This window comes from Equus przewalskii, chromosome 5 (genome assembly GCF_037783145.1).
Source record: "Equus przewalskii isolate Varuska chromosome 5, EquPr2, whole genome shotgun sequence".
Lineage (NCBI taxonomy): Eukaryota > Metazoa > Chordata > Mammalia > Perissodactyla > Equidae > Equus > Equus przewalskii.
Window position 1 is genome coordinate 80,399,125 of NC_091835.1, and position 27,973 is coordinate 80,427,097.

The window sequence follows — 27,973 nt, forward strand, 5'->3', positions numbered from 1 at the left end:
TCCTGTCAGCTGTGGAAACAATCACACAGCAGCTTCAGGTTGCTGGTGCCTGCTCCCACAGACCCACCTAGACACACTCCCTCCTTAGGGTCTGCAGTCGTGTTATGGACTTTCACAGCAACCAGGAGCTGGTTCACTCAGACTCACAGTTCTGCCACTGCCTGGTCCTACTGGATCTCACTTGCCCACTCCGGGCTGCTTCAGAGCTATGGGCATCTAATGAAGCCAGTGGTTAGCTTGTCCGGCTGCACCACTTCTGCTCTTAGGTCACCCAGCCTTTGTGCTTGGTGGGTGGGGCCTCTCCACTAGGCCTGACCAGAGACTATCCCTGCGGCCTACATGGAGCTGTGGATTTTCCCACTAGACCAGGGAGCAGTCACACTGGGGCTCTGAAGTGTCATCACTCACTTGCAGGGCCCCACTGGAGCTCATTGCCCCCTCAGGGCTGTAGCAGGGCTGTGGCAGAGCTGTGGGTGTTTAATGCAGCTGGCTGGTAACTTCCCTGGCTGAGCCACTCCTTGCCCAGGGTCTCCCAGCCTTTGTGTTTGATAAGCAGGGCCTCTCCACTAAGGTCACATGCCTGATTTTAAAAGGGTGTAATTCTCTTCTTTTCCTCCCATTGAGAGAAAGGGTCTACGTCCCCTTTCCTTGAATCTAGGTGGGCTTCATGACAATTTATGGATTAAGCAGATTTATTAAGTATAGCATCTCTGAATTTTTTCCTAAATACGATATTGCCTTTTCTGAGTGGATTGTCCACTGGTCACAACCCAGGGAAATCTCAGGCAAAAAAACCTCTCCAGACCTCTCTGGGTGTTGACTCCTTCATCTGAAACTGAGGACACAGACGAGTTATAAGATGGATTCTAGATTAAACGTGCAATGATTCATTTTCAAAGAATATCATGTAAAATGAATTTTGGAAAATCAAATAGTAATTTAAATCAAGTATATAAATTATTCTACAACGCTGTTTCAATCCTATTGTAAAATGAATCTACTGTACTGTAAAGAACAGTTCTTTAATTTTATCAACTTGTTTTTCTTTTTATATGCCAGGGCAGAGAATAGTGATGAGTGTAAGCAGCACACTAGGAAAGTAGTCAAGACAAAAACTCAATCACAGGGGAGACATAAGCATCAGAATTTGGCCACAAGGCTAAAAACAGACAATAGCCACGATAACTTTGTTAGCGATTTACTAAAAAAGATTGTACTGATTCTTACCATGCTCAAAGTTCTGTGTAAGGAGCTGGAGGAGATAGCAGGTCCTGCCATCAGGAGACAGATCAGGACACATCAGGAAGGAAGGAAGAGGGACTAGGCAGTGAAAATTCTTGAGGAAGGATTATGTGTGAGAACAAAAAGAAGCCAGTCTGACTGTAGCACTGTCTCAGGATGAGGCTGGAAAGGTAGGCAGAGGCAAATCATACAGTCTTCCAGGTCACATTGAAAATGTCGAGTTCTATCTACAAGAAAGGGAAAAGGTTGATGGAATTTTAACAAAGTAGAAGCACAAAAACATATGTGTCTTTTAAAAAGATTCCTCTGGCTTTGTGTGTGAGTCGAGGGAGGAGGAAGAGAATAAGTGCAGAGATACCAGGTGGGAAACCATTGCAGATGGCCAGGTAAGGTAACAGCTAGACTGCGGCGGGAAGAAGAAATGCAGAGTCACAGTCTTGAGGTTGCGTCTGGAAGTGCTAGCATGATGAAGCTTACATCTCTGCTGCCTGGGATGAGGCTCATTCCTGGCCACCCATGTCAGGACCTAGCCCCAGGAATATGGATAGAAGGCAGCAGAGCCTGGAGACAGGCTCATTGAAGTCTTCTGGATGAGGCACTTTCTTTACAAATGAGGTCCAGGCAGATGACAATGTGTCTTCTCCAAGCCTCACAAGTGGTAACAGACAAAGGTGGGTCAAAAACCTGAATCCAATATGGCGTTCTGCCTACCATAGACTGCTATTGCTCCCATAACCCTTCTCACCTTACCAGATCCTCCTTCATAGAACTGAGATGATGGTTCATGTCCTAGATTCTAGACACACATGGCCAGCTCAACTTATTCCTCCTCCCACTGTATAATTTATTGAGCAGTTGGTAACTTTTCAGTTCTACAGTTAATTTGGGAGAATTACTCCAGAAAACAATTCTACCAAGCCATATTTGGGGTCAGAAAGTTGCTAGGTAAAGCCAAGGCAAATTGTTTTTCTATGTGAGAATGTGACATTTCTCCCTATAGCACTAAGATGCTTTTTATTGCTTTACTAGGCCATACATTGCTGTGAGTGGGCAGACATAGATAAGGGAAAAAAAGGTACCTATTGATTGTTCAGAAAGAAGACTGTTATAACTTTCCCTTCTTTTCTTCGAACTGAGAAACAGAATAGGACATAATGAAACAAAGAATTAGCTGGGAAATAATGTGAAATAAAAAGGGAAAGTTAACTCTAGTGAATTTCTTTCTGAAAAAAAGGAGATTAAATTACATAGAGTACAGCTTTAAAATAAATATGTAGATTTTCTTTCAATATAGAAGCTATTATGGAAGAATTAATTTACTCCTTTTCAAGCTTAATTACTTTAGATAGTATTTGCATATAGGTATATAGTTAGATGTTTAGACTAGTGTGGTTTCACACTTTCTCATTCCCAGATGATCATTCCAGATAAAATTTGTCTCTCTTTTTTCAGAATTTCTAAATAAATTGAGCACATTCGTGGAGAAAACACATAATAACTAAATCAATCCTATTGACCAATACAGGCAGTTTGACATTAGAAGTGAATTCCAAATAAAGAGATATAAAATGCTTATTTCACTAATTAAGTAAGACTTCTGTTCCAACATCCTGGCAAGTTTATTTAAAGGCTTGCTTCTGTTTATTGTACATGGCAATCATAATAATGCTACACAGAGAGATCCATCTCCAGATGTAATGGAAACATTGGGGAATGAGTGTGGATCAATGAGGAGCCAAGAGTCCTGGGCTCCAGTCCTAACTCTGACTTAGGGTGTGTGCAAATTTGGCCAATTACCTTGATCAGGCTGCATCTCATTTCCCTCTTTTAAAAATTAGATGATTCTTGCCTGTGCGACTTATAATGTAGCAAAGGCCAAGTCAATAGCACATTTCAATTCAAGAGAAAATATTATTGAAAGTGAGAAGTTCTATAAAGAGGAATTAGTATGTGAGGTATTAGTGTTGAGGGTAAAGGCAAGGTGGGTTGTGAATTTCCTCCTCTAAATTCCATCCTCCCAGTGCACATCCTGATCCCCAAGAAAGGAGATGCAAGGAGAGCAGTAACTATTAGACCGTTGCTCTAATTTCCTATGCAAGTAAAGTGATGCTAAAGAGGCTGCAACAAAGGCTTTTACCTTAAAAGGAGCAAGAAACGCTGATGTCCAAGCTGGATTTCCAAAAGGGAGAGACACATGAGATCAAATTGCAATTATCTGTTGGCTACCAGAGTGCTCCAAAGAATTTGAGAAGGTTAGTCTGTGTTTTATAGACAACAGTAAAGTCTTTGACTGCGTGATCACGAAAAGCTATGGGCTGTGCTGAAAGAAATGGGTGTGCCCCAGCACTTGGTTGTCCTGATGCGTGACCTGTATTGTGGACAAGAAGCTGCTATCAGGACAGAATGTGGAGACAGAATGGTTTCCTATAAGCAAAGGTGTCAGACAGGGTGCATTTTATCCCCCTAACTGTTTGATCTGTATGCAGAACATATCATACAAAAAATGGGGCTAGACTCAGATGAAGGAGGAGTGAAAACTAGTGGAAGAAATATCAACAATCTAAGTTATGCAGATGACACCATCTTACTGGCAGAAAGCAGTGATGACTGGAAACGACTTCTGGTGAAAGAGAAAGAAGGAAGTTTCAAAGCAGGACTGCGTTAATATCAAGCAGACAAAAATGACTATGGAAGAACTATACAACTTTAACATTGACAATGAAGAAATCGAAATTGTGGAAGATTTTGTCTACCTTGGTTCAGGTATCAATTTAAATGGAGACTGTCACCAAAAAATCAAAAGAAGGCAGAGACTCAGAAGGGTACCATGAAAGAATTCAGAAAGATCAAGTGTAAGGATATGTCACTAAAGACCAAGTCCAAGATTATCCACATCCTTTTCTTCCCGATTACTATGTACAGATGTGAAAGCTGGACAGTGAAGAAGGCTGACAGGGAAAAAATGATTCATTTGAAATATGACGTTGGAGGAAATCTCTGTGGACACCCTGGACTGCCAGAAAGACGAACAACTGGGTCCCAGAGCAAATTAAGCCTGAACTATCGCAGGAGGCAAAAATGATAAAACTGAGGCTGTCCTCCTTTGGGCTGTTCATGAGAAAGCAGGATTCTCTGGAAAAGACAATGATGCTGGAAAAGTAGAAGGCAGCAGGAAAAAAGGAAGACCAAATATGAGATGGATTGACTCCATAAAGGAAGCCATAGGCATGCGTCTACAGGAGCTGAGGGGGGCTGCTGGGGACAGGACATTGTGGACACCCCTCATTCATAGGGTCACCAGGAGTTGGAGCTGACTTGACAGCACATAACAACAACAAATTCCATCCTTTAGCCTGTTAGTGAGTCCTAGAATGTCAAGTCAAAATGATGGCTTGGGAGTCTAGAGCAGGCACATTTATACGAGGAAGAGTTTTGTGTTGGTTTTAATCAGCATTAAATCCACAGGGTGCTCTGGACATAGGAAAAACAAATTTGTGGGCATACAGATAGCATTGCTTTATAATTTTTATTAGAAGGCCTCAATGCTAAGGAAAGAGAGCACTGCCTCATTTTCATTTTCTAAAACAATTTTCCTAAAGTGTATTTCATAGAACAATAGTTCTTCAAAATATTCTGTAAGATAAAATGTCCACGATCGAATAAGTTTAAGATATTCAGAAACTCTGATGGTGCTTTAAATGCTCTGAGGTATCCTGTGATGTATTCTTATAAATGTACTAAGAATCAATGTATACATGAATGGTGTATTCATATAAATTCATTTTGATATAAGAAGATTCCTGTAATTTTCTGAATGTGGTATTTTCATGTCCCTCAATTTCCCCGTCACCCAACCCTTCTGATTCCACCTCCATTTCTCAGTCTTCAATGGCAGAAACAAGAAGCTAGGGCAGACACAAAATAAAAATTTATTAAAGTACTTTCATGATGTGAAAACAAAAGACACTTAACAAAAAAACTAGTTAAGAAAATATACAAATTGGTCTTTCTACAACTGGCTTTTCTTAAATCAGTTTCCAGAAATAGGACCCAAGAATGCTCTTGTGTGGCATGGGAGGGAGTCAGCAGCTGTTGAGCTCTCCAACGGCTGAGACAGTGAGATGACTCGATGGCAGAGGCTGGGAACATGGGCAGCCTAAGCCAAGGGTGGGGTGGAAGATGAGCCTGAGGCTTGGAGCTCTGAGTGCCAGTGAGAGCCAAAGTGTGGCTCACATGGTGAGGCAAAGAGTGTCAGTGAGGAGACTGGAATTCCCTCACCAGACAGAGGACACTCCCCAAATTCCACCACCTGCAGAACTTCAGCAGGAGATCCACTGAGGCCTCCATAGAGAGGCCGGGGGAGATTCCTTAAACCTCAACCAGGGGTCAATGGGAACCAGCAGAGAAGGAAGAGGGTCCCCTGTCCCCAAAGCCTTGCAGTGTATAGTCTTCCCTTTGAACCCTGACATCATCGTGGGAAGGAGGAGGGGGAAGGGGGAAGGGAATCTTTGAGAGGATAGAAACGTCCTTGATCGGAAATCTGAACTTCGAATTAACAGAAAGGCTGAGTTAATCCAATAAAATAAAAAAGTCTAACAAAACACTTATGTTGATACTGAAGGAAACAGTAGGGACTATAAACTGCTTAATCCCAGGCATGTAGTTCCTAGCATTGAACCTCATTTTCTACGAGTCCTAAAACGAATATTTGCTGACTCTTTTGTAAAACAGCTCCAAATGAATTTCTAGGTCTAGAAGTCAAGCAACTATTTTTGTTCAGGTTGAGTCTTTCCTAGCCACCAGGACAAATAGTTTGAGAAAGTTTAGTGTCATTTCACACATCACATTCTTTGGGGAAATGTTAGATGATCCATTCTGACGTTAGGTAAAGGACTCTTCTTCAGATAGCAACCCTCCCAGTACAGACCAAAGTGCCACACAGATTATCTGTAGACTAAAAACAAATCTCCAGCCATCCCTAGCGTAATAACACTTCAAACACCTCACAGAACTAATAACTTCACAAATATGAAAATTAAGGAGCCAAAGAGATTAGTATTTTTGTTCTTGACCCCCCAAAAAGCATTTATTATGACCTCACGTTATGCTTTCCATAGAGAGTAAAAATTGCTCATTAATTCAGTTTTCTAGTGACGTTCCACATGCCAACGGTAGCTTGAAGTGCTGCTCAATTGCTTATTAAGGATGTCCTCTTACATCACCGGGATTTTCCACTTTCTTATAAAATTTTTTACCACGAACTGTTACCATGTGGTATTACCACTAATGTGACTTTGGTAAACAGCTGTCTCTTGAAGTTTGCTTTTGTTTCCTTTTCCTTGAGTGTCTCAGCCTTATCTGATTCCTCTCAAACTCCCAGATCTGTACTGTTGCCAATAGTGGTATTCTGCATGTAATGGTTGAAGCCAATTTGGAATTTTTGAAGCTCCTCTCTGTCCAGCATACCAAAGGTTAAGATAGGGCATACCTGGGTTGCCATAAGGCAAGTGACTTCCGACCCTGCTGTACATTAGGATCATCTGGGAAGCTTCTGAAATTACAGAGGATTATAATGTGTAGCCAGGGTTGACAACCATTAGCAAAATGGATCTACTCCAAGTAGAAATTCACAGAGGGGAGTCCATGAGCTGCAGAGGAAGACAAATCCTTTTCTCTTCCTTCCTCCATCTACATCTTCCTCATTACACTTCCTCCCTCTGCTCCATCAGGGTTTTTTGGATGAAGAGCACTGACCTAATGTGTTCCTCTGTGTGGTATGTTTTCTTTGGGGGCAGAGGAGAGAGGGATATTGAAGAATGATGGTGGAAAGAGTGTTGGGAACAAGCAGGGACAATATTATGATGGCCAACTAGGCTGAAGGCTCCATCTTTCTACCTCACAGAGGAGAATGATTTCAAGGTGAGAGGAAAGTGAGTAAATCCATGGAACCAAGGATAAAATAGGGAGACAGAAGGTAGTTGTAACTTAGGGGGTGGGGAGGAAAGGCAGCCTAGGGTGGAGGAAGTCACCATGATCATGGCACGCACTGGGAAAACCTTTGAAGTTCTCTCTCAAACCTCCACGTGACCCTGGGCAGATTACTTGTAGCATTGCCACTGGGAATAGAAAAATGACAGCTCCTGGGGTTGTAGGAGTAACACGGGGAGAGTTACAGAGGCCTGACTGGGGAATGCAGGCAAGTCCCCTGGTCTTGCCCCATCCTCTCCCTCCCACCACACTATGTAGTAAGCCCGTTAACATTTTGGAGAAGAGCAGTGGGTAAAGGAACAGGAAGGTTCTCTGAAAGGGGACCACCTCCCCTCCCTGGCCACTGACAGACCCAGGAGTGGATAAGCAGGGCCTATGCTCTGCTCCCCACCCTATCGCCAGCCTGAGTGGCTGATGCCCCCAAGGGAAAATGAGTTCTCAGGAATAATCACCAGACACGTGAGAAATACAGCCACTTTATAAAAGAGATTATAATAAATAAGTGCTTTATGCTAGATGAGGCAGGATTATTAAAAACGGCCAAACAAAAATTTCAACTAAACATAATAAATTTCCTCCAAGAGATAAAAGAGAAACAGGAACATGCAGTTATAAAGAAGAACCAATTGGAAATAATGGGTATGGAAAAATACTATAGTAGACGTAAAGAACTGAAAAGATAGGCAAAATAGTTAAAAGAATATAGTTCAAGTATGTTAATGAACTTGTCAAAGAATTCTCCCAAAGGGCATCAGAAGGAAAAAAAGAGAAGCTATTTCCTTAAAGAAGAATTAACAAACATGGTGATGAAAGAGGAAGAATGAAGATCTATCTATTATTTATAGGAAATATGTGAAGAAATTAAGACCCAAACATTCCCAGAATCAAACTGGGTAGAAAAAGAAATACTTCGTATGAACAGATTATCATGAAACTTTAAAACATCAAAGAAAATTCTTAAAGGTTCCAGGGTGAAAGGACAAAACACTTATAAAGAAAACATAATAAGACTAATATAAAACTTTGGAAGAGAAACACAGGAAAGAGGAGGATCATGGAGCAACATTTTCCAGGTGCTGAAAAAGAAAAACTTTGAACTGAGAATTTTATATCCAGTAAAATAATAATTTAAATGTGAATTGCTATAAAGATATTCTCAGATAAATAAGCCCTAGATGTCTTCTATGCAAAGATGAAAGCATTTTTGTAGGAAGTATAATGGCAGAGAGAGAAACTAATCCAGGAGGAATCTTGGCAATATATGAGAAAAAGAAAATGAATAAATAATTTAGTGAAAATTAGTAGAGGCCTCAAAGTATATTCATGACATTCCATAACTATTAATAAGACAGAGGGGGTTGGGGTGGGGAGAGACAAAGCATGCTACATCACTTGTCTTCCTGAAGGGGAAGACAGAGGTAATAAGTTTAAGAAATTAATCTTCAAACAAGTAGAAGAAAACTTTCTCTCTCCAAAGGAAGGTAGGAAAGAAGAAAATATTATGATAAATAGAAAATAAAACTAACATGGTAGAAATAAGTTCTGGCACAATCAAAAGAACGCCAAGTACAAATAATGGTTTAAAACACAGAGAGTTTCAGATTAGAGAAAAATAAGGGGCCAGCAGTATAATGAATACTTAAGTTACAGACTTTTGGAGTGCTAGATTGAAAAAACCACAAAATCTTACACATGTATCTTAGACATATCATAAAAATATGAATAGCAATTTTGTGTCAAAGTAAAATTCAAGGTTAAAAAATCAAAAAACCGTCATTAAATAATGGTTAAAAAGGATAAGAATATACAAAATCATCAACATATACTCAAAACACATATAATAACTACTAAGAGAAAGAGATAATCAGTAATTATAGTTAAGATTTCAATAAATTCTTCTTAGAAATTGATAAACAATCTGATGAAATATAAGGAAAGACAGAAAACATTTGAATAGCGCACTGAATTTGAATGAACGGATCTATATGGGCCTCAACGCGTTCTTTTGTTTGTTTTTGTGCACACACGGGACAATCACAAAGAACAAACCATGAGCAAAGCCCATATTGATAAGAGACTTATCAATAATATCCAAAGAATTAACTTTATACAGATTATATTCTCCAACCTCAATTCAATAGAATTAGAATTTAATAGCAAAAAAGTAGTTAACAAAATCTTAAAATTCTGAAAACTAAAAACTAAACAAAACAGAGAAAAAACATAATACTAAGGAACTTTGAGCTAAAGAAAAAATCATTAGAGAAATAATGAAATCTTTAGAATCAAATGACAAAGTGGTACATGTCAACGTGTGTGAGACAGAGCTGGAGCAGTGCTTAGAAGGAAAATTATAAAGCTTTTAATAAATTGTTCTTTGAAAGGATTAGTAAAATGAATAAATCCCTTGCAAGACCAATCTATAAAAAAAGAAGACGCAAATAAAAAATGCAGAGTGAAGGGGCCAGCCCCGTGGCCAAGTAGTTAAGTTCACACAGTTAAGTTCACACACTCGGCTTCAGCATCCCAGGGTTTCACTGGTTCGGATCCTGGGTGCGGACATGGCACCACTCATCAGCCCACGCTGTGGCAGCGTCCCACATGCCACAACTAGAAAGAATCACAACTACAATATACAACTATGTACTGGGGGCTTTAGGGAGAAGAAAAAAAAGAAAAAGAGGATTGGCAACAGATGGTAGCTCAGGTGCCAATCTTTAAAAAAAAACAGAGTGAGAAGATGAATTAGACAAAACAAAATCTAAAATTGAATTCAAAATTACACACATTTATTTGCAAATAAATATTTTAGCCCAGAATAAATACATAAATTTCTAGAAAAACAGAAAATCCAGGGGCCAGCCCGGTGGGGTAGTGATTAAATTCACTCACTCCACTTCGGCAGCCTGGGGTTCACAGGTTCAGATCCCGGGTGTGGACCTACACACCACTCATTAAGCCATGCTGTGGCAGTGTCCCACATACAAAAAATAGAGGAAGATTGGCACAGATGTTAGCTCAGCAACAATCTTCCTCAAGCAAAAAGAGGAAGATTGGCAACAGATATTAGCTCAGAGCCAATCTTCCTCACCAAATAAAAAGAGAAAAATAGAAAATTCTAAGTTTTTCAATAATAAATAGAAAATTATTTTCTATTGAGTCACAATAAATTTCCATTGTATTTTTGAGGAATGCAACAAACCCATTTAAAAAGTATATGGAAGAATAAAGGTTCGTGAAATGTTAATTTTGAAAATAAAAAGCAAATGGGGAGGATTACCCATCAAAGAACAGTACAAAGTCATAGAAATAAAAACAGTATGGTGCTAGTTCAGGAATGGACAAGTAAACTAAGAGAAAAGAAGAGATAACTCATAAATAGTTCCATTTATATTTGGGTTCTTGCTAGTTGATAAAGATGGCCCCACAAAAACAAGAGAGAAGGATGGCTCATTTAGTAGATGGGGTTGAGAAAACTGGCTCATTATATGTACAAAACTAAGCTGGACTCCTCTACCTTATGGCACATCTTAAAAGTAGATTCCAGATGAATTAATGACTTAAATGTGGAAGGCAGAATTACAAACCTAATAGAAGGAAAATTTACTGGAGAATCTATATCACCTAGGAATTGGAAAATGCTTGTTGAACAAGACCCCAAAGGCACACACCATATGTAGAGTAATGGATGAGTCTGACTACACAAAAATTAATTATTTCTGGTCAGTGTGGACTACTGTAAACAGATGTAACAGATGGCAGACTGGAGGAATTTTTTCCAATATGTAAAGCAAATAAAGAACTAATATCTAGAATAAACAGAATTTCCTCCAAATCAAAAGGCAAATCCTAGAAAAGGAGATACAAAAATGAACAATAGACATGAAGAGATGCTTTAAGAAGGGGAAATAGCTAACACGGACGTGAACAGATACTCGAACTCAACAGTAATCAGAAAAATGCATATTTAAATATCTATAAGATACCACTTTATTCCCATTTGAATGAAAAAAATTCGAACATGGATGATATCAAATGTTGTGTAAGATATGGATAGATGGAAACTCTCATGCTCAGTTGGTGGAAGTGTAAACGGTCACAGCTATTTTGGAAAGAAATATTGGAGAAATAAAGTATGTTTATGCCCTGTAGCCCAGTAATTACCTCCTGAGAATGTATGTCAGAGAAACTCTTGCTCAGGTCCATAAAAGGACAGATATAAGGATGCTTGTCTTCATGGTATTTGAGGTAGTAGGTATAGGAGGCAGCCTAGCTGTCACTCACCACGGCGTATGAATAAACAGAATATGGTAGATGCACAACACGGGACATTAGGCAGTAGTTAAAGAGAAGCATTGGATGCACAAACAGCCAAATTGATCTTAAAAACAGAGTGAGAAACATCAGGGATTTATAGCTTGACGCTATATGTACATTGAAACATACACCCAACAACAACCATGTAATCTACTAGGATACATAAATGTTCGAGGACATATATCAAACATCTTAGAGTGCATGCCTATGTAAGGAAGGGAATGCAAGTGGCATTTGAGAATAAAGGTGAGATTTAAATTGGACTGAAACAGGAGAGGGGTCTTGTTCAGACTGATAATGATGCTGTCCTATGACCCATGTTGTGTGAATGAGCAGTGAGAAATTCAACTCTCTATGCCTGAGGTGCAAAAATTGAGTTCAGAGAGGGAGAAATTTACACACTTACGTTCACTGATGAATGCCTTTACTGTGCTCTAAACACCACGTATAAGTTCACTTGGCTCTCTCTGTGTCTGCATCTCTCGCCTGTCGGAGCAAAGTAGACATGGTTTTATATCCTATAGTCAAGTAGAATACTGGAAGGGTTCTAAATTTGAGTTTGGTCTTCAAAGATGTGACATACTCTTTTAGTACTCAAAGCCAAAGTCAGATGCTAAACGAGCTTCACCAAAGCGCTACCTTGATTATTAGCTGCAGCTGCCAATGGAGGGGTATTTTGGCCCCCACTATCCAGAGTCTATTGAGAAGCACTGGAGATACGATCATCAGGGTATTGCTGGGCTCACCAGCCAAATACCTTCAGAATCTCACCTTGATAACGAATCCATAGTTTGTCGTGTACTTTGTATTATGAATTTTACCCATTTGTCATTTTAGTTGTCAACAAAACCTTGAAAAATAGGATTTAACTGAGGCATGAACTGAATGTCTTATTCAGGGTTCTTGGTAGCAAGCAACAGAAATGAACTCTGGCTAACCAGTCAGAAAAGGAATTGACTGGAAGTATATGAACAAGGCTAGAGAACCAGGTTCTGAAAATAAGCAGATGCCATCGGAGGCTGGGTGGCAGGAGCCACAAAGAACAGCCAGGTTGGACGCTGTCCTGAGCACCAAGGACAGACACTACTGCTGAGAGAAATCACTGCATTCAACCCTGGGGGCCACTGCCCTGAACTGAATGCTGTGCCTTATAACATTGGCTTGAGATTTAAGCTTCCCTGGAGCATCAGACTGGCTGGGCCCCAGCTGTCAGGAGTGTGGGGAAAGCAAGTATCTTTATCATTTAATTTTTATAGCTCAAACTGACTAACACCAAGACTCAGGCAATGAGAACATTCTTGTAAAGAGGAAGGGGAGTTTGGAAGTGGATCAGCTACCATACTGATAAAACTCTAATGCACCAGGAAAAGAAGGGTTAAGTCATTTGCCAAAGACACGAAGTAGTAGGTGACAGAACTGGGTTTCAAGTCTGTTCTCTTTCTAGTATATTTAGTCTTGCCTCATATATAACATAATGATGATAGAAATGAATCAAAAACATTGAAAAGTCCCTCAAAATCAAAATATATTAGAATAGGAGTCACTATCAGATTAAATAGTTTCTAGTCCTCCCTCCCAATGCCTCCCACTCCCCAGTGCTCTCTCATCTGAGATCCCATGACACGTACACTTACCTCTACAATATCGCTTTGCACATGACATTCTAATACCTGTTTGCACATCCCTCATTCCCATTAGACTGCCAAATCTTCAAGGACAGTGATCAACTATTGTTTATCTGGGTGTTATACAACTGGACACATGTTCAGTGAAATTTTGCTGAATGAACAAGTTAACAAAGGAATGAAAGAAAGACTGACTATAGAAAACCACCTGACTTAAAAATCGGGGCATCAAACCCTTAGCTCTTGAAGAGCGGGTAAAAGGTGTCCATATATGACCTAGGCGGGACCAGAAACTAAAAGAACATTTTAGTGTCTTTGCTTAAGTTCAGCTGAGAAAACAATTTGCCCTTTGCTCTCAGTCTGGGTAAATCGAAAGGCTAACAAGGACAGCTGAAGGCATTGGAAATAATGCTGGAAAAGATCCTATCACTTGAGTTGTTGTGAAAATATCACTAGATGCCCAGACAAGGCCTAAGCTGAGTGGGCTGGAAGCCAAAAGCCACAAAACATGCAAATGATTTCTCAACAGTCGATGCACACAGACTTTCTGTATAAAGTAAGTCTTATCAAGGGTACCATACAGCCTTCAGTTGTTTGAAAATCTGCCAAACCCTAAAATATAAATATATTCAAACAATCTACCATACATTAAGTAACTAGGTCAATAATACTTGGATGAAAATTTAAATGCTTATGGAAACATCATAATTTTTTCCATGTAAGTTTTCTTCCCACATTAGATGAAAAGAATTCTGATTTAAAAGAAGTTTTTCACTCAAGCCCAGCTGGATAGTATTTTTTGGGATTAGAATTGCTACTTTAAACAGAAATGTGTTCTTAGAGCGCCACAGTATAAAAGTCATCTGGGGCAAATTCTTTATTTGTCAAGAACACTTCTAATAAAATCATGCTCAATAAACACACTAGCAAAATACTAAAATAAGACAAGCAAAAATAGGAGCAGGGCTGTCCATTCCCAAGCACCATGAAATGCCAGGAAAATCACTTACAATCTTAGACTTAATGTTTATACTTTACAATATAATGAAGAGAAAATTATACCAGGAGGGAAGATATTGATGACAAAGCTCTCTCTCCTGCCATCGTCTTCATTCAAGTCAGAATTTAACAAGCACTATGCCTTTTACTAGAAATATGAATAATGAGCATTTGGAGAACTGTTTTTGACATAAAAACAGAGTAATGCAAGAGTGGAGGCAATGTCCTATATTTGGCTCAGAATATTCTTGTTCCATTTATTCTAATGTTTCCTTTCAGTTCTGAATTAAAAGAAAAAAGAGCGGCACACATTGTTTATGGTACTTAGCCAATTCGGGTCCTGTTTTAGCTGCAGAAGCTTCACAGAAAGCATCTGGCAATAAGAGACAGGGACAGCTTGGTTATTCATGAAGTGCCACTGTTCTGCTTTATGAAGGAGTCTATAGCAGGAGGCGTCCCGGGATTTTTTTTGGAGCAAATAAAGCTTGTATTCTCCCAGCTGTGGTTTCTTCCGTCAATCCATTCACTAATGCATCCATCCTCATTAATCTGGCAATCCAACAGATAGTTATCAGTCTTTGATTACGTGCAAGGCTTTGGACACAATGAGGGTACAAGAAGGGGGTTGTGCGGAAGAGGCTGCATATTTTGGTGCTTTGGGGCATGGCCTCTGGAGCGGGTGCCAGCGCTCGGATCTCCACCAGCGGTGTAACCTTCAGCAAGTCACTTAACCTCTTTATGCTTCAGTTTCTTCATCCATAAAATAATTCCCCTTAGGTTGTTGTGAGGATTAAACAGGTTAATGGACTTCAAAGCGCTTAGAAGACGGTTAAGCCGGCCATGTGCTTTAATCATCATTACTCCCTAGAGCATCTTAAAATACTTTGCCAGAGTTTTCCCTGTAGGGGCAGAAGGGCAATTTTCCAATGCTGATGAGGGGTTTGGATCAAGGGTAGATTAATTTGAAAGGGTAAAAGTAATGAACTAGAGCCTGTACCACACTTCTTCCAGGGCCGGAATTCTGTAATCTGAGCCCTTGTCTTCCCCAGACGCTCTGCAGACTGGGACCTTCCAATCCAGAGCCTTAGTGCCCTGGTTTCTGATTCAGTCCTGACCAACACATCTGGGAGTGAGATTTCAAGGTAGTCTCCCCAGCCTCTGCCTGGCATGTGACAGAGAGGGGCATTTGCCCGCCAGACTTCCAAGTTGGCTCAGTAAGCGTGACTGGACTTCGGTCTTCGTTTCCTGGTTAGCTCTCTTCACTAGAATAGGAGCTCTAGTCTGGACCTCAATTAGGTTGACCTTCATTTAGATTTTGCTAGCTCTCTGCCCTAAGAGGGCTGGACTCCATTACCTATGCCCTCAGCCTCAGACCAGGTTCTGCCATAAACAGGTGAAGTCCTGAAATCACTGGCCTCGGCTATCCCTGCTGAGAAATCTCTTCCATTTCCTGGGCCCACACACTGGACTGGCGCCCCATGATGCCAACCCCAGACAGGACAGTCCCCCTTTAAAGCCTGTGAACTGGACTTTTACAGCACTTTCTGGGAGCATTCCTGCTAGTTTCCTCGGTCGCCGTCTCGGGACTGTTGAGCTGTGATTAATCCTCCGCCTGTGTCTACTTAAACTTCATCATAACAGACTTTTTTAAAAATAGACAAAATCACTTTGGATTGAAATCCTTTGATATCTTAGAAATTAAGTGGATAAGTTATTAAATATACCACATGAAAGAGTAAGGATTCAAGAAATTCATGACCAGCTCAATGGATTAAATCCAACAAGTGGAATTTAATAAGGGCATTGAATATCTGATCTTTCACTTGAGTACTAAAAACTCAAGTGCTTAAGTACAGGGTAAGGGAGATGCCTGGTTTTTTTTTTTTTTTTTTTTTGGTTTGGTTTTTGCTGAGCTAGCGTCACCCTGAAGTAACATCTGTTGCGACTCTTCCACTTATTGTATGTAAGCTGCCACCACAGCATGGCCACTGACAGACTAGTGGTGTAGGTCCACGTGGAACCCAACCCAGGCCACCACTGAAGCAAAGTGCACCAAACTAACCACTAGGCCCCCAGGGCTGGCCCGGGAGATGCCTGTTAACAATGCGTATGAAAAATCTTGAAGTTTTGTCTGCCAATAAACTTAATTCTAGTCTAGAGTATAACTGTATGGTTGGCTGTATAATGACTCCTGGAGACATCCAAGGCTTAACCCCCTGGAACCTGTGAATGTTACCTTATGTGGAAAGAGGAACTTCACAGACATGATTAAACTGAGGATCTGGAGATGGAGAGATTATCCTAGATTACTCAGGTGGACCTTAAGGGTGAATCCTATAAGAAGTATCCTTATATGAAGGAGGCAGAGGGAGATTTAACTACAGAAGAGGGAAAATGTGACGTGACAACAGAAGCAGGGAGAAAAGGCATGTGATACGAGGAAGGGGTCACTTCCAGAAGCGAGAAAGGCCGAGAAGAACAGGTTCTCCCCTGTTGTCCTCCAGAAGGACCCAACCCCACCAACACCTTGATTTCACCCCCATAAGACTCATTTTGGACTCTAGAACTGTAAGAGAGTAAATTTGTGTTGTTTTAAGCCGCTGAATTTGTAGCAATTTGTTACAGCAGTCATAACGCTAATATAGGCTCAAACTCTGTTCCGGTTGGATCACATCTGAGTTACTAAATTCCCTTTGAGTCATTGTATATCAAGAAAGATGTAAGTTTATTGGAGTGACTCACAATTATAAAGAAACTCCAAACCATATCGTAAGAGGAATGTTGGAAATAATTGTTTCTGCTTAAGAAGCCGCAAGGAGTTGAGATTTCAAATATTTTAAGAGTCATCATGTGGAAGAACTAACTTGTCCTGAATGTCCCTAAATGATAGAGCTAGTGTCACAGCTTGTAGTTTTACATTTCCTTGCGTGATTATTTGTTTAATGCGTTTCTCCTCCACTGCTCTCTAAGTTTCATGGTGGCAGAGATGGATTTGGTCACCATTTTATCTCTAGTAGGCACTAGGGGTAGGAGCCACTCAAAAAATGGGAACAGAATGAGAGAATTTTTTAAAATCTCTCACTGTGGGAGGTAGGGTACAAGGTAAGTCATTGTAACAAAGAGACTCGAATAAAAGTGGCTTAAATAGGAGAGAAATGTTTTTCCCCTCTTCCAAAGTAGTCAGAGGAGGTGAGCATTCCAACGCTGGAACGTGGCAGATTTTTTCCACCTTGCTGCTCTGCCTTGTCCTGGGGTGTTGTTCTTGGCCACGTGGTTGATGCCGGCTCATTTCCACGTCTGCATTCTAGTTGGTGGGAAGGATAAAGTGGCAGGAAGCTCTTTGTCAAAGAGGTGGCACCAAAACTGCACACATCACTTTCATTCACATGTCACTGTCCATACTTGGTTACACGTTCACACCCAGCTGCAACGAAGGATATAAAATACATCAGTAAAGTTGGTGGGCACGTGCCCTGTTAAAACGTGGGGGAGTCTATTACTAAACAGAACAAGGGAAGACTGGCTGTTGACGGACAGTTGGCAGCCTTTTCTCCGACCTGGAAGCAGTAAATTAAAATGAAAGAATTTTGTATCCTTTTCTTCATTTATTCTAAATTCTCTCTCTCTTTCCCTAAATTTTTTCCTTCTTTCCTTTTCAAACAGTCCCTGGGAAGGTAATATTTAGGTGATTTGAGGTTAATTTTATTTGCTAATTCTCATTGTTCTTAATGAAACCAGAACTAATATTCATCTTTTCTATTACATTAATTTAAAATACGCACATATACATGCTAAACTGATTGCCACCATTAAATGTATTTAAACTATGTAAATTACTATAATTAATTCATATTATTTTAATTATTTTACACTGCTAATCCAGATTCGTCAACTCATTTTTAGAAAAGTGATTCTATTCCGTTGCACGCAAAGTTGTAATTCAGAGACATTCTATTAAACTATCCAACCTGTCGTTATATTGATGTACAGAATCAGTGACGAATTTTCTACCAGACGCTCTAATAGGCAGCAATTATCACAGAATCCTTTTATAATTTACCTATTTATAAATAGGATGGCGATCAGCAGAAGTTTATGATGAACAAATTGTGAGTGACTTGCTTCTTGAAGAATTCTGCAATTTGAACTTTTGGAGAAATAATTTAATAAATATAAGCTGTAGTGGTAAAGTAAGAACCACTCTACAGTAAATTTTTTCGGCTCTACCTTCAAAATACATCCAAAATCTGGCCCCTTTGACCACCTCCATAACCTAGACCATGTCACTGTCATCTGTGACCTGGGTCATTATAGAAACCTTCTTTTTGGTCTCTCTGCTTCTATCCCTTTCTCCCTGTGGTCTATTATCCATGTAGGAGCCAAAGTGATTATTTAAAAATCTAAGTCAGATCAAGTACCTCTAGTGTCTTTCCACCTTACTTAGAATAAAATCTATAGTCCTTGCCATGGTCTGAAAAGCCCTAGTGTATTAGTCATCAATTGCTACATAACAAATCACTCACAAAACTCACTGCCTTTGAACATCAATGACCATTTATTATCTCACAGTCTCTGTGGTTCAGGAATCACAGAGAGGCTTAGCTGGGTGGTCTGCTCGGGGGTCCCTCATGAGCTGCAGTCAAGATGTCAGCTGGGACTGCAGTCATCTGAAGCTCCCTACATGGCTATGGGCAAGAGGCCGCAGTGCCTTACCATACAGACTTCTCCTCAGGACTTTTGATTGTCCTCACAACACGACAGCTGACTTTCCCCAGAGTGAGTGATTCAACAGTGAGCAAGGCAGAAGGCTCAGTGTCTTTGATTGGCAGTCATATGCCATTATTTCTACAACATGCCCTTGGTTGCATAGGTGACTCTATTCATTGTGGGAAGGGACAGCACAAGGGTGTGGTTATCAGAGATGGGTATTAGTGGGACCATCCTGGAGGCTGCCTTTCTGGTTTCATCTCCCATCACTCTCCTCCTCTCTCCTCCCCACGTACTACCTCTTTGCTCTTTCTCAGCCTGTTATGTGCATCCTTTCCCCAGGAACTGCGCTAAACTGTTCTGACTGCCAGGACCACTCTTTCCGCAAATGTCTGCATGGCTCTCTCCCTCATTTTATTCAGGTTTTCCTCCCTTGTAACCTATCATAGGACCCTTTCCTCACCACTTCTACATAAAAAAAAAGCCTCACTCCCTCTCCATGTTTTTTGGCCCCTAACTTGCTTGACTTTTCTTCACTAAAACTCTTACTACTCAACATATTATATATTTATTAATTTGTCTGTCTTTCCCTCTGGAAATAGGGACCTGGTCACCACTGTATTCCCAGTGCTGAGAATAGTACCTGCAAATAATAGGTGCTCACTAGGTATCTTTCAACGAATGAATGATTAGTGAATTCTGTATAACATTCAAGTGAATTTCTGAGGATATACCACCAGAAAGCACATTCTTTAATTTCTCCTTGACCTAGGCATGGTGAGTATTGCCTAATTCAATAATAGAAATAAAAAGAACATCTATCAAATTACTAAATAAATTTTTAAAGACACTTAGCTTAGGAGAAGAAAAATTAAGTACAAGCATACATTGGAAATGTGATAAAACAGAATTATGTGTTTGGTTTTGGTCTATGATTATTTCTTCTTTATATAGGAACAGGATTTATAACTATAGTGAATTATTTAAGTAGATTTAAGAAATTAGTCACAATGTAGCAATAAAAAAATTAGAAAATTTAGGATTGTGTACAATATCTTGCAGAGCACAGAATACACTTTATTCTCCTATAATTTCACAATGTATTGTAAATTTTTATAATTATGATGAGGAAAATACCTGAGCAGAAAATAAGGTCTCCTATGCAAGGGACAAGAGAACAGAGCACATCACCTGCATAATCAGTGGAGATTTGTGGTTTGAAGAAATTACAGCATTTGTCTCCTCTAATTAACCTCTTGTTCAGTCTCTCAAGTTTTTTGTTTGTTGGTTGGTTGGTTGCTGAGGAAGTCTGCCCTGAGCTAACACCTGTGCCAACCTTCCTCTATGTTGTATGTGGGTCACCACCTCAGCGTGTCTGCTGATGGGTGGTGTAGGTCTGTGCCTGGGAACCGAATACGCAGACACAGAGTGCACCGAACTTAACCTCTAGGCCATGGTGCGCCCCCCAAGTCTTTCAAGTTTTATGTAGGAAAGTTTGTTGTCCGTGGTCTAAGTGATTTACATCAGTCCAAGAAGAAAATGTCCCTGAGGAAATCCCGAAATTACATATGCATGATCTTTTCACCTCTATATGGAGACATTAAAATATCGAGTCAATTGAAGCAATGAGATTTTTCTCTGTTGTTCTAACCCTCATTTTAGCCTGAAGAGCATTTGAAATGACCTTAAACATTATACTACCGTTGGGAGAGAACTAATTGACATGTTTAGGAAGCTCTACCTAGTTTATAAAACCTTAGGCCACGTAATCACGTGTCTCATTGCTCCCATCATTTGATTTTTACTTCTTCCTGATGAAAACTGCTTAGGGTCTATTTGAGGCAATAAGAAGATAGGAATATTCTTTTTATGAAAGAATTAAGTTGAAGTAACTTCCTTGTGTTGCCTTCTAAAAAATATGTAGTGTCACTAGCTGACATATCTCTGGATACCACGGCAATTTCATCCCAGAGAGATGGTCTCACTCAACATGGAGGTGGTTGAAATGCTGTTCATCTACACTGGACTCATCCGTTGTATTATCTCCTCAAAAAAGTAAAAACAAGCAAGGAAAAAGAGGAACAGAAAAGAAAGAAAGGAAGGAAGGAGGAAGAATGGACAAGAGAGAGAGAATTCCAATTAATACGAAAAAGTTCTTCAGAATTATATAACCTGTCTAGTCCATCTGAGATGGACTTAAAGTCATTTACTTACTTGAGTCTCAAAAGGACATCACTGAAAAGGCAGTCACCTCCATAGTGTAGAACTTTGCTAAAGACACCTGGGACCTCGTTAGACTCAAACTACAGAATGTACAATAATAAGACTCCTAGTTTCTCAGTTCTGAGTATCTTTCTTTAGGAATTTTTTTCCCTTTCATATTCCCTGGTTGAGGCCTTATGGAAAATCCTATCACAAATGGTAAGAGAAACTATGACAGAGTTACAAATAGAAGCTTCTTTATCCATGACATTTTATAAGCAAATAATTTATTATTATTATTATTGAATTTTGTGTATTATTGTTGCTGTGGACTGAATGTTTGTGTCTTCCGCCAGTGCATATGTTGAAGCACTAATCCCCAAGGTGATAGTATTTGGAGGTGGGGCCTTCGAGAGACAATTAGGTTTAGATGACATTCCACGATGGACCTCATGGGAGCCTCCATGATGGAATTAGTGTCCCTGTAAGAAGAGGAAGGCCACTGCCCTCTCTCTGCCTTGTGAGGAAACAGCAAGAAGGCAGCCATCTGCAGGCCAGGAAGGGGCGCTTACCAGACACCAAATCTGCCAGCGCCATGATCTTGCACTTCCCAGCCTCCAGATCTATGAGAAATACACGTTTGTTGTTTAAGCCACTGAGTCTATGGTACCTTGTCAGAGCGGCCTAAACTGACTAAGACAACTTCCCTTGGTAGTGCGTGTGAAATAATTGAAAAACACCATTTGTGCCTCCAGATCTCTAGTATAGGCCAGAATACAACAAGATGAAATAGAAATCATAATTTAATAGTTTTACAGGTTCTTATTTTGTAAGGCCCTCATAACCTTGCAAAAATAGTCTTTAATGTAGAATAGGGGCACAATTCTTCAGAATGATTATAGCACTAAATTTTAAAATAATCTAGAGGATGTAATGAGTGTTATTAGTGGCAGTAATATCTGCCATCATTATCTATGATGAATATTTATAGAATGTTCACTGAACGTATGAAATTTTGCTCCCTAGAAATCCCTTTCTCACTGAATATTTTCAAAGCTGAGCTGGGCAGTGTATCTGAATCCCTTTTGTGGGATTTTAAAAGCACATATGTTTCCCCCCCCCGGGATTTTATGCACCTACCAGGTCCCCTCAGCCCTCATGAGATCTCTGTTACGGTGACCTACTGATAATGTGAGATGTGTCATATCTCTTGGTGTGTTGGTGTGGAAAAAAAGACTGAGAATGGGTTTCAACAACCAAAGGAACTACTACTTTGTTCTATCTCTTCCATTACAGCAGTTTTGGTCAGCTGGCTTCTAAAGGAGTCGTTCTCCATCCAGTTCAGTTGTGAGGGAACACGGTTAGTGTAGAAAGCACAGATATCCTGAGTCCCAAAGACGCAGGCTGATGGTACCGACAGCGTAAGCACTCAGCTGACCTCCTCCTGCTGTCTTTAATACGGCTGGACAGCTTCCCCTCACCGTCAGTTTATCTGGCCTAGAACATAGAAATTGATTTTTAGACTGATCTTAAAAAAAGTCAAATCAGGAAAGCAAATTATGTGAAAAAATTTCATGTGATGCATTTCAGAACCAAGCAAAATCATAGAGAATTAGTCACTATTTGGTATTCGATGTCAATACTATTCTTCTTGAGCACAGCTTGAACTTGAGATTGCTTCTTTTTTGAAATTTTATCCTTATACTCCTCTAGGTCATTTCTGAAAATATTCTCTACTTTTCCTACCAATTGACAACATGCACACACACTGCGTCCTCAGAATCTAATCTAACCTGATTCTGATTATTCATAATCCAGGCTTCCCAAAAATCACTGCATGTTGTTTCTGCCGTACCTGTTTTCGCTCTACCTACAAATTCAGAATTAATTTAAAAAACTGAGAATAAGAAATACCAGAAATTCAAAATCACTAAATCAACATACTTATTTTTACTCAGATAATAAATTTTGAAATATTTTCAAAGCAGGAACACATGATATTTATGTAAGTATACAATATTTCAATCATTATTTACATGTAGCCTGAATTAAAGGCTCGCATGCATAATTTATTCACTTGTATATTTAGCATGTACTGTGGCATAAATTCTTTAGCACAGTATATTGTTAAAGTTCACATGAAAGTTAGACTTTCCACCCAATTAAAACTTTGGGTCGCTTATTGTTATCACCTGTGGGAGCCAGTAAAGTGGGCAGGTTCAGCCCCAGATCTACCAGTTACTAGCTATAGTTAAGTCACTTTCTCCACTCTCTGCCTCAGTTTCCTTTTCTGTCAAATGAGGCTAATGGCAATACCTACTTCACTGTATTGTGAAAACAACCCAATTAACTTCTCAACAGCTGGTTTTACTTATTGGCTGCATGTTACTTGCAGACTTTAACAAATATTTGAGAAAAATTTCACATTACTAATGCAAACATGAATGTTACGTTAAGACCATTTTTTCCCACTGCCATAAAAGCATCAAGAATTGAGGGAATTAAGCCAATGCTTATCCCTTCTCCCTAAAATAAACCAAACAACACCTTTGATTTTAGTTCTGTCAAAAGTGACCCTCCCTCCACTCCCCGTGATCTTATAGGAATTATCTGAATACTGATGTAGTATATACGAAATCATAAAGCTGGTTTTTTGAAAGAACACAGACTTTGAAGTCAATAGGCCTGAATTTTGAGTTGGTTCCTCTTAGTAGTTGTGTGATTTGAGACAAGTTCATTAAAATCTAAATACGGTACTGAGTTTAGTGTAGGGAAACTCTGGCAAGCGGCTGGCCCTCAGTATATAGTAGTTCTTATAGGGCCATAAATTCCATCCTGGGGGAAAGAGAAGCTATAATCTCTGCTAGATACACCAAGAGATGAAACGTTCAATGTCATGTTGTTCATTTTTGAGTTTCTGTGAGTTTTGCTTCAATAATTTAGAAAGGGGGTGATCTTAAGTAGTTTTACTCCTGGTAAGGCTGTTGGCTGGTCCACAGCTGGTCCATAACAAAATCAAAGTTTATCTTGAAAACCTATGCCATTTGTGTGGGGATTTGTCAAATGCATAATAACATACGACTGAATGTGCCATTCATGGAGACCTTCTTAAACAGTTCTTTTCAGTGAACCAGCTCTGGCACGTGTAACAGCCTATAGAAGGGTCTGTGAAAATGTATCACTGTGAATGAAATCTTAGGAGCTATTTCTTGGATATATGCTTTTATCAACAGAATCTCTAAAAGATAGGAAATCATAACCCTACATAATTATCTCTTGGTCCATACATACTAGCTCCTTCTCACGAGAGAACAAGTTGTCCCAATGATCCATTTGCAGATTCATGGTCCAACAGAAATGCCACTTTGAGAAACTATGGCATTTATGAGCCATTAGAATAGAGCCTAAAAAATTGAGAGTCAAAGTTTACATTGGTTAGATGCAGGAGTTCCAAAAATGCAATGTTTCCTACACTTTTCATGACTTACAATCCAATATGTACATTTTTTTTTCTGGTTATAATGCTTTCACAATATTTTCTTTCCAAAATCTTTGCCAACGTTGTAAGGCCCAGCGGTTACGAGAATCATACAGCTGATGTTGCTGGAAGCTTGGTTGTGAAGGTACAGTAGGAGCTTCCCTTCTTCATTGCATGGAAGTTGCAATAAAGTCTTTAAAGACGCAACTGATTTCTGCCTCTAGTAATTGATGTCCAGGATATTCAGTTCCAATGAGTCAGTTCTTGCTGAGTTAAAAAAAAAAAACAACAACAAAAAAACACCATAATTAAAGGAATCTGGCATTACTTTTAGGGATAAATGTTTAATATATCAACCACATAATAAAGTATAAAAATAAAATAAGAAACTATTTTCCTGGTTTATGAAGCAAGACTCACTCAGGGAAAACTTAGTGATGCTAATGTTCACATTGTAGGAACAACAGAAACGCTAATCTGACTTCCTTCTAACGCACATTACTGGCCACATTTTAATCTGTGGGTGCCCCATATATATTTGTAGCACAAAAGAATGAACACAGTCTCCATACCTTTTCCAGACACCGCTCAAAGCCTGGTTCATATCCTTATAGCTGACTGCGCCCCTTCCTCTGTGAAGTGTACAGCTGGCAACTCATCATGAAACCGTTATATTAAAGAATATTTTCAGTGTGAAAAATAATATATAGTCATTAGAGAAAAATTGAGAAAGACTGAAAAGTATAAAGAAAATACAAATCACCCATCATAAGCCCATCATCTAGAGATAGTCAATATTACATTTTAATATATTTTCTTTTCAGTCTTTTTTTATTCAAAATAGTTTTCTTTTATAAAATTGAGAACATGCTGTATATCTTTTTTTTACCTGAGTGTAATATCAGAAACTCTTTCTATTGTCATTAGTCATTGATAACATGATTTATAATAGCTGTAGAATATTTCATTGTATGAATGATTGTATGTACTAACATATTCCATATTATTAAATTTTCTGTTACAAATGGTGCTTGCAGCGAATAACACCAAACACAAATCTTTATGACCCTGGTGATTTCTTTAAATGATGTTCCTGGAAGGTCCTAAAAGTGGAATTATTAGTTCAAAATATGTAAATAAATGACTTTTGATTAACAAATGACAAATTAACTTAGAACTCATATATAAGAAGTTTCTTCGTATTTTTCTCTTTCTGAAGGGTTTCTGTTTCGGGTAATTCAACACACAAAGGAATTATGTTGCTGAGGGGATCAAGGGAAAAATCCTTTGTGGACCTTGGGTCCTCCTTGCAGTCAGCCACCTCTTTACATTGAAGTTTTCTCCCCTGACTGTATCCTAAATTAGTGGATGCTACAGGCCTTAAATATGAATCAGGCTTATTCAACTTGACGAACGCAGTGGTTTAAATTTATTATCCAATGCTATATTTAAAATGACAGGGTGTGAATGAGGTAGTAGCATGTTTTTAAAAGGTTGGCAAGTATTTGTGTCTGATCAGTCCAGTCTCTGAATGCCTAGCTCATCTTACGAAGAGCCTGGACTCTACCCAATTAAGCCCATGAAAATTGGATGTGTTTTCTCTCTGGGGTAGCCTGATTCCAATTCTACGAAAAGAAAACACACGTGCATATACCAGATTCTACAACTCCTGCCTACTGATTTTCTGATCAGACCGACCAGGATCTAGTTTTCAGGGGCCGCTTCAACTCACTCCCTCCTCCTGTCTGTTGGTAACATGGTCAACCCTCCTGGAAGGGAGAGGACTGGGCTGGGGGGTCTTACCTTACTTTCTCACTGGGCCTGTGGGTGATAGGTGTTGGCACCAGAGAGCTGTGTTCTTTGTGCAAAGCCCATCCATGTTACCTCTGGGAGGCAGGGTAGTGTTCTGTGGTGCCAGGCCGCACGGGTTCATAATGCTGGTCTCACCACACTTGAATATTATGACCACAGGCAAATGCTTAACCCAACAGCCATGCTGTCTCTATTTCCTCATTCTTAGAAGAGGACTCGTGAGAATGGTGTCTACCTAAAAAGGTCGTTCTGAGGATGAAGTAAGATAATGAATGCAAAGGGTATGGAATGGTGCCTGCTGTTAATAAAAGAAAAAGAACCTGCTCTTGGTTGTAACTTCAGAAATATAAACAATCTGAAATCAAGTTTATACATCTTAATCCACGCACTCATGCATCCCTTCGTTCAACAGCATGGTACTCTGCTTAGTGCTGAGATAAGAGAAGATAAGACAATAAAAAGTGAGATTACATATGTAAAGAATTTAATATGGTGCTTGTACTCATAAGTGACATTATTACTATAAAATTATAAATAATGTGTGTTTAAATAAATTATCATGATTACAGACGCTGAGAATTAAAAAGTGTTCTTCTGGGGGCTGGCCCCGTGGTCGAGTGGTTAAGTTCGCGCGCTCCGCTGCAGGCGGCCCAGTGTTTCGTTGGTTCGAATCCTGGGCGCGGACATGGCACTGCTCATCAAACCACGCTGAGGCAGCATCCCACATGCCACAACTAGAAGGACCCACAACGAAGAATATACAACTATGTACTGGGGGGCTTTGGGGAAAAAAAGGAAAAAAAAAAAGTGTTCTTCTAAGTCAAAACTTAATTTAGAATAAACTGGACCTGGAGGTATGGATTCAGTGGTGCTAAGAAACCTTGCATCTTGGTAGGTGCTCTCTGGCTCAAATATTAGGACGCCATGGATATTGTAATCAAGTTGGTGAATTTCAGGCCTGGGGAAAATCTGTGTGTTTGAGAAAGAAATCTGATGTTTTGTTATTGAAAGGATATATTTATTTGTTGCAATGTTTGGCTTGCAAGTCATTTTTGCATGTAAACCCTGGGGGGTGGGGAGAGGAAATAAGCCCTCTGTGAGGGATATTCCGCAAGGGATTGATGTACTTTCTAAAATGACTGTTAATGGAAGGTGAAAAGTCAAAACAACATTACAGAACATAGCAGACATGTGAAAGAGTGACCACTATATTGCTATCTGGTATTCTCTGAAAGAATGGAAATTTACATGGTGAAAGAAGAAAAGTTTGTCTGGATCTAGGCTCTGTATGAATTCAACTGAAAGCTAAAAATATTTATTTTTCCTTAAGAGAATAAAAGAAAAAGGGTTATTTAATCAAATAGGGGGCTCTAGGGGCCGGCCCGGTGGTGCAACAGTTAAGTTCCCACGTTCTGCTTCTCAGCGGCCCGGGGTTCACTGGTTCAGATCCCAGGTGTGGACATGGCACCGCCTGGCAAAAGCCATGCTGTGGCAGGCGTCCCACGTATAAAGCAGAGGAAGATGGGCACGGATGTTAGCTCAGGGCCAGGCTTCTTCAGCAAAAAAGAGGAAGATTGGCAGTAGTTGGCTCAGGGCTAATCTT

The 27,973-nt window shown here is 39.7% G+C and overlaps 1 long non-coding RNA gene across 1 annotated transcript in view; it reads right to left on the reverse strand.

Annotated features, from left to right (window-relative positions):
- Window positions 1–21,350: 21,350 nt before the first annotated feature.
- LOC139083640 (uncharacterized) overlaps window positions 21,351–27,973 on the reverse strand; it is a 79,595-nt gene continuing 72,972 nt past the window's right edge. The window contains exons 2-3 of the long non-coding RNA XR_011540524.1: window positions 24,569–24,825; window positions 21,351–22,577 (exon numbers count right to left, since the gene is read on the reverse strand). This is a non-coding gene — a long non-coding RNA (uncharacterized lncRNA). The remainder of the gene's footprint in view (window positions 22,578–24,568; window positions 24,826–27,973) is intronic.